Here is an 8,423-nt window from a genome sequence, read left to right on the forward strand (position 1 = left end):
CATTCGGTTTTCTTCTCTCTTTCTCTCTGAAATTTCATCACAACTTCTCCAATCTTCATCAATTGTTCGTCAATGTAAGTTCATTGTTAATTTTTTGTTGTTTTCCAATTAATTTTTAGGTTACATTCATTGTTTATCTTCATTTTGATTTTCGTTTTATTTGTGCTGATTTCATCTCACTAATTTTAGGTTACTTTGTGTCGATTATGTTTTAGTTTTTTTTTGTTGATTTTAGTTTTATTTTCATTTTTTGAGTAATTATCAAGTTCATTTTAGTTTATTTTGCCTGAATTTAGGTTTTAACATGTATCTTATTTTGGTTATGTATTTTCGAAATTATGTTGTGGTTTTGTTGCGATTTTTGCTCGATTTTGTTGCGATTATGTTGTAGTTTTGGTTTGGTTGTGAGTGCTGTTAAAGCTAGTATAAAGCTTCCTTCGAACATTCAAGGTAATCCAAACAGTTAAACCCCTGTTTTACTTGTGAATTCTGATTCAAAAAATTTGCAACAGGAATTGAGGATGCACGTAAACTGTTCGATAAAATGTTTAAGTGAAAAGCTAAATGTAATGCAGTAGATATCAGGTTGGGGGATACAATGGGAGGTCTGCTTTGTTATATATTCAATGAGTGTGCTATAAAAGGAGTCATAATTTGAGTAGAATTTTGATGTTAGGACGGCTTTGTGATATTTAAACTCGTAATCCCCGCATTTATAAATATTACTCCGTATTTACATTACTCACTGTAGTCACATTTACTATTATCGCCTTTACTCTCTGAATACAAGTTTATGACTTGCTTTTATTGATCTCAATAATATGATATTGAGAATGATTCTTTGATTAGTGTTGTCTTTCTTGCTAGAAATGCGTTCTAGGCTTCTAGCCTCTTTTTATAATTAAATTTTAGTACTAAAATCTAATCTTAGACTGTCTACCTTGTTCCTATTGATATTGTTTGAAAAAGTTGTGCTAAGCAATGGTCTTCTGTTTTAGAAAATTTTGAGGTTTGACTACTTATATCTAGTTTAATGGCTGACTTTAAACATTTGGGTAATTATTGCTGTGTTAATTTTCAACTCCTTACTTATCTCATCTGCCCCCCCCCCTTTTTTTTACCTTTCCTCTTTGCCAGAATCTTCTTCCCCATCAATAGATGATGCTTTGAAGGCGTTCCTATCAAGGTCAGCTTCCAGCAACTCCTTGTCTGCCTCTGGGAAGGCTTCTGACCAGCCCAAGCGAACACCAGTATCAAGTGCTGAGATGGAAGCTATACTGGTACAACATGTTGTTCTGAAATGAAACCTTTTTATCTTTTAACTCCCCTTCCCTCCTGAACTCTTTGAAATCTCAACTTCATGTTTTCCTAACTACTTTGCGTTCTCTTTTGCCCTCCTTTTATTTTTCTTTGCAGTTGGGTGGCTGCGTTTAATCTCATTGAAGTAGTCAATAGCTATGTCTCATAATAACATTTTGGTGAAAAAAAAATTGGTATTGGATTTCTTTAAACATATTGTTGTTGCTGTTTCAACCTTGGTAAAGATTAAAGAAGAGGCAACATAGGTAGGACTGGTCAAACCAATTGGTGTATACCATACCACTTATTGATATACCATATATTGAATGGAATTTATACTATTATTGCAATTATTTCAAATTGTGAGACTGTTAAATAATTGCTTAGAAAATTAGCATGATTTCTTGAGCTATTCTACTTGACATCGTAATTTGATGAGGTCTTTTGCTGTTCATGCTATCAGGAAGCCTGCAGAACTTCTTGATGTAAAGTCCGTGCTGCGAGATATGAGCAAATGATTTTTTGCTCATTTAGCAAATGAGCATATAATTTTTTGCTCATTTATCAAATGAGCAAACAATTATTTGTTCATTTAAATGAGCATTAAATAATGTAGTGTTTGAACTGTTTTTTATACAATTACTAACTAATTTGAGTGTTTTTCAGGTTAAATTGTTGAAATTGAAGTTGTTAAAGTTGAGGTTGCAAGAAATTGTAGTTTCGCAAAATTCAAGGTATGTGATTGAAATTGATTTTTTTATAGAAAAAAAAAAAAAAAAAAAATTCTGAATTTTGCTATAATTTGTTCATAGGTAAACATTGCGATTATGTTCGAGTTAGTATATAAAAATCCAGTTGATTGTGGGCTTATATTAGTGATTATGAGCTATGTACCTTAAGATTGAGGTGAATGTCATAATATAAGTCCAGTATTAGGGAAGTATGTTACTATATACTATCTTATTATCCCCATCCATGATCAATTGCTTTCGGAATTATCTATATATCTTGCTTACAAATTGATTTAAGTTGAACAGTTATTGCTTTTTGTATTTTCTAAAAGTAGATAGAAAATTAGTAAAGGTAAACCAATTAGTCTCAAAAGTATTATGTTTATCAATTGTTAAAACGATATTTAGAGATTATCGACTTTTGTTTCGGGAACTTTGTACACTTGGAAAGTCTTATTTTTCTAATGAGACTTCTACAACCAGTTTTGCTCCAACTAGTGCTTCATAAATACAGATCCTCTTCACAGGTTTTGCTTCAACTAGTTGTGCTTATTATTGTGCTAATGAGAGTGTATTTATGAAATTGCTACTAGTTGGAACTCTTATTTTGCTATTATTTATAATATGTTGCTTCAGTTTTGCTCTATAATAGTTGGAAGCAAGTGATTTGTCTGTAGTTCTTTGGAGAACAGTCCTCATAGTTTTAGAGACAATCAAATTCAAGCTAACAACACAAATGAGGGCAATGAATGTACCAAATGGTCCTCAGATTGAGGTCCTTGATGGTGCTTAATTAAAAAAATGAGCTTGCAAATGAGATCTTAAATGATGCTCAACAGGATGAGTCTGCAAACGAGATCCTTGTTGGGACTTGTGAACAAAGTGATGTTTGAAGGAAATGTTATGTCGGTCCATCTACTGATGTAAATCAATTGAGAGAAGGTAGTGAATGCACTAATTTACATCAACTGAAAGTTCAAGCTAAAATCACGCTAGAACTCGCCTCATATGGGGAGAATAGATCAGAGACAGTTACTAGTGGGCTTGCTGTAGGTTCTTCAAAAGAGGGCTACTTGCTGATGAATTCTCAGGAACCTTCAAGAGGTGGAAGTGAGGAGCTTATTGATTTAGAAGAAGCCCATGAAATGTCTCATCATTTTAACACTCACAAAGAAGATATTAACTTACTTAGTGAATTAGATGATGAAGTCCATGTATCTGAAGAGGTAAATGGTCAAAGTATGTGTATATGTGCTTCTTCATTTATTTGTCTTTATAAATCAAGTTTTAATTACCTTATTGTTGGCTTAATAAAGAACAATGAATTGCCAATATTATTAGCTTGAAGGGAGGCACTATAGGGTGTATTGTAGTTGTTACTACTTAAATGGCAAAGGCAGGACTACACTCTAGAAAGACGTTGTTTTCATTTTTTGTGTAGCATCAGATGTATAGGTAGGTGTCAGCTTAATGAAAGTAAATACTAGTAAAAAAAAAATTGTTCATTTGTTAAATGAGCATATAATTTTTTGCTCATTTATCAAATAAGCGAATAATTTTTTGCTCATCTATCAAATGAGCAAAAATGTGCAAATAATTTTTTTGCTCATTTATCAAATGAGCAAAAAAATTCAATGCTTTTTTGTCAAATGAGTAAACTGTTTAATGCTCATTTGTCAAATGAGCAAATGATTCTTGCTCATTTTTGTCAAATTAATGCTTCATTTTGTGAGTGGTGTTTGAATGTTTTAAATACGTTAGCCTACTAGCTCAAGGGTAGAGCATTGTGCAAATGCACAAAGATGTGGGTTCGAATCCCACATAGGTTCATTTACTATGTAATGTGAGACACAAGTTTGTATTGTGAGCAAAGAAATGAGCAAACTACACTCAATTGGTCTAGAAACTCAGAAACCTAAAAGGGGTATATTTGGGGATATTAGAGAAAAATAATGGGTGGTTTTGAGAATTTGAGTAAGGTTTTAAATTGATATGCCATGTTTAAACATTACAATTTCAGTTGCATATCCCCTGTTACAAGATTGGAGTTCCTACTCTTATTCCTCCAAGAATATCAAAATGGGATTGCTGCAAGATTTGAGGCTCATGTAAAGGAATTAGTAGATAATTTGAAAAGTACTTCACTTGAAACTGTAATAGAAGCTACTTCAGAGCTCAGGATTGCAGGCTAATAGGGTTCTTTTAGCGTTTGATAAACCTACAAGCAGCTTATAATGCCGGATTGTATACCTGAAAAACTGCAAATGTCGTCTGTGATAACTTCTATTTATGAATTAGCTGAGGGATACATACATATTAACTTAGTTCTTCTGAGTGGTTTAATCTTTTGTGAATATATAAAGGAAAAGTATTGAACAAAGCATAGTTGAGTAGAAAAGGAGAGATGATCAAGTTTTTTTTTAAGGTTTTTTTTATTTTTATTTTTATATATAGTTATTTATAAATACAGCCTATGTAGGATTCGAACCTACATCATCTATGCATTTGCATAGTGCTCTACCACTTGAGCTAATAGGTTTTTGATATAGATCAACACCCTCTCATAAAAGCAGAGGAAAAAAATCGCATGTAGAAACTGAAATGCCTCCATTATTACTACAAAAACCACCATAGCTCAAAAATTACCCAACACATGCTCACCCAACACAACTACTACCAGAAAGTATTATAAAGTAAATTAGTAACAGTGAATATGCACCCCTTTAAAAAACACTTACACACACTCTCAATAATTAGAAATGAAATCAGATTCTTAAATAAGATGTATACGGCCAGGAGCAAACTCACACACTTACACATACACTCTTACACTCACTCTCTCTCTCTCTCACACACACACAATAATTTCATAATCTAAAATTAGAACTGAAATCAGAACCGCAAGCAGAAAGATGAGGGGGAAGGGGGATAGGTTTGTGGAGGGAAGTAGAAGAAGGGAGTATGGTTGGTGATTAGGGGATTTTTATCCACCAATCACCGTCTGACAAGTGGACCAACCAGGTTCCGCCACGTGTCCTTCACGAAGGCCAACAGGAGCTTGCCACGTGTCAATCACAGATACGTCCTCCACGGACCACTTAAGACACGCCACGTGTCCGCCCATGCCAAATGGGAAAACCGGCCATCAAGGCCCAGTCCAGTCTAGAGGCCCGGTCAGCCCTAGGTTTACCTTAAACCTAGAGAGTTGCACGCTTCCCAAGGCTATAAATACTCGATTAATCCTCATTAATCAAAAGATCGAATAATCAAGAGATTAAGCAGAGAAGAACAGAGTTATTAACAACCGGCTAATCTCGCTTACGACGCAGATTACCAACACTAAGCACTCTCACCTAGAGAGATCTCATTACTTTAATTTCTGTATTAATTACTCCTTAATCAGGTACTAACTTGACCGTTGGAGGCGGAGCTCTCAGGAGTCTCCGTTATTTTGCAGGTACAGGCGTCCGGTTCCAGTCTCGGAATTGTAAACTCTCCCGCAGGACATCAGAAAACCCCGAAACATTTGGCGCCGTCTGTGGGGAGAGTACTTCAGAGATGGCATCCAAGTCTGTACCGACTCCAGAAGAGAGGCGTCCCCTAGACGACCCTCAAGTCCAGTCGGACCATGATACCGAAAGTGAATTTGAGGTTGAAACTCATACAGCTCCAGACGGGACCCTAAGGGCCCGACGTACCCGCCATACCGAAAGGAGGGAACGGGAGCATCTTAAAACAGGAAGCGAGCCAGCAGGCGCATCGCTTGCTCGGCAACAGCCGACTGATGGGTCTGCTCCCATCACAAGGAACGAACTCATGACCTTCATGAGGGACTTCAAGGGAGAGATCCAAGAGTTGATCAACAAAAAACCGCCTGCTTCAGTCAAAGAGCAGTCGGCCAAGAAACCTTCCACTTCACTGAAGAGGAAGCCAGTTCAAGGGCGAGAGGCGACTCCCCATCCTAAATCCAAGAAGCGGGAGCCACCTGCTCTTGATTTTACAAAACTCCGTTATCCTACGGGAAATAGGAAACCGGTTCGTCATATTCAGGCGGACGGGTCAAAGCAAACGTTCACAGATGCTCGGCTCCTGCTAGAGCAGAAGAAGAGTGACCGATTATCAGAGTCGGCTTCTACTTCAAATTTTCAGGACAGTTTGCGAAATGCCTCGATGAGGCATACTCAGTCGTACCATGAGAGTCAGTCAGGCGGCACCTCCCGTCAGTCCGGCTTTCATAGTGCCCAGGCGGTACCAAACTTACCATTTGTGCCGCAACAACAGTATTTTATGCAGCCACCTCCATTTGGTGGACCTGCAGCAAATAACGTCCAACCTATAGACTGGCAGCTACGGCTGCTTAGACTTGGTGAACAGCCGTCGGCCTTCTCCAAGGAAATTACTGAAGCCACTCAGCCGGCCAAAGTAAAAAATGTTCTAGTAGGCGCCTATGACGGCACTACTAACCCAGAAGACCATCTGATGGCATTCACCAACCTGATGTACCTTCAAGGGTTGGATGATCCCACTTGGTGCAAGTGTTTCCCAGCGACTCTCAAGGGAATTGCACAGCAATGGTTCGGCAACCTGCCGACTGGTTGTGTAAACAGCTTCAGGACGCTTGCTTACTTATTTGCCTCCAACTTCGCAATGAACATCCCTGCGAAGAAAACGACCCTTGATTTGGGAACAATTCAGCAGGGCGAGAAGGAGGGGCTTCGTTCCTACATCAGGCGGTTCAACCTGATGAGAATACAGATTCAGGGGTTACCGGATGAGGTAGCTTATACTGACTTTTTTAGAGGTCTCAAAGACGGGTCTACCTTCAAATTTGATTTAGTTCGAAAAAGGGTGGCGACTCTTCAAGAGGCCTTGATTGAAGCAGAAGCCTATATACAGGCGACTGATCTGTGTACGATGAAACAGTCGGACGGGAAGAGGTTCGACAAAAGAGAGGGACGACAGAAACAGTCGTCCAACAAAGATGAAAAAAGAAAAGAGGTCTGGGCGGCTGATTCCTCTAAACAGCCGGCCCAGAAAAAGAAAAAAGAATTCAAACCATACTCCCCAAAGTATGTGTTTAACAAGGATAACCAGTTTATCCTAAAAGAAATAAAGGGACGGCTCTCAATTGAGAAGCCGCTCCCCATGAAGGGTTCTGCGAGCAACCGGAACCAAGACAAAATCTGTGCTTATCATGATGACATTGGTCATCACACCAATGACTGCATCAGTCTCATGCGGTACCTAGACCGCTTGGCTGATCAAGGTGATCTTGACACTTATGTCAAGAAATCTACGGGGAATACTTCCTCAAAAAAGCAGTCGGCCAAAAAGAATCAACAGGCCGACAGTTCCGATACAGATGATGCAGTCGTCTACACCATTGCAGGCGGCTTCTCAGGAGGCGGCCCCACTATTAGGGGCAACAAAGATAATATAAGGCGGTTAGATGTAAATTCCGTTCACCAAGAACGGCCGTCCAAATATACATTTCCTGAGATTGTCATCACTGAAGAGGATCTAGGAGGAATAAGGGGGCCGCATGACGACCCTCTCGTTATTGAATGTAAAGTGGCCAACCAGAGAGTTGGCCGAATCCTCATAGATACCGGGAGCTCTTCAGATCTCATCAGCAGCAAATGTCTGTCAAAACTGAAATATCAGACGGACTGCATACATCCGGCCTCCCACCCTTTAATAGGTTTTGGAGGAGGAGTCGTCCACCCACTGGGACGAGTGGATCTACCCATTCGCCTGGGCGAAAAAGGGGAAGGACGACACATGGTAGTCCGGTTCCTTGTGGTAGAGGAACTCTCGGCCTACAACATGATTCTGGGTCGACCAACCCTGAATAATTCCAAGGCTGTTATAATCCCGTCACTTATGCTGCTTAAGTTTGAAAGGGATAATGGAACAGTCGGCTCCCTAAGGGGAGATCAGAGGATGGCCCGAGAGTGCTATCTCTCGGATGTCAAGCCCACTGTTATGGCCACTGGGTCAAGTGGAGAAAAAACAGACCTTGACAATGTCAAGGAGAGTGCGCCTGTTCAAGAAACAGGCGGCAGAAAAAGAAAGGCGTCCCAGACTGAGTCCGCAAGAAAAGCAAGAAAATAGCAATCATTGGCAGAGGACCGGCCGGATGAGTTCCGCCCTCAGCCGGCTGGTGAGCATACAGACCTGATATTAGACGACTCCCATCCTGACCGAACAGTCAAAGTAGGGACGACTGCTCTGAGAAACCTTGGTGACGACTTTCACAACCTGTTGAAAGAATACAAGGACATCTTTGCATTTGAAGTCCATGAAATGCCAGGCATTAGTCCTGATCTGGCAGTACACAAACTCGCTGTGGATCCGAAAAAGAAGCCGGTACGACAAAAGAAGCGGAACCAT

General features: G+C 39.4%; 1 long non-coding RNA gene across 1 annotated transcript; it reads left to right on the plus strand.

Annotated features, from left to right (window-relative positions):
• Positions 1–20: 20 nt before the first annotated feature.
• Positions 21–1,478, plus strand: LOC110698170. The gene is made up of 3 exons (XR_002506671.1): positions 21–74; positions 1,159–1,280; positions 1,417–1,478. It is a non-coding gene; the product is annotated as an uncharacterized LOC110698170 (long non-coding RNA).
• Positions 1,479–8,423: the final 6,945 nt, after the last annotated feature.

The sequence above is a fragment of the Chenopodium quinoa genome, unplaced genomic scaffold (assembly GCF_001683475.1).
Source record: "Chenopodium quinoa cultivar QQ74 unplaced genomic scaffold, ASM168347v1, whole genome shotgun sequence".
Lineage (NCBI taxonomy): Eukaryota > Viridiplantae > Streptophyta > Magnoliopsida > Caryophyllales > Amaranthaceae > Chenopodium > Chenopodium quinoa.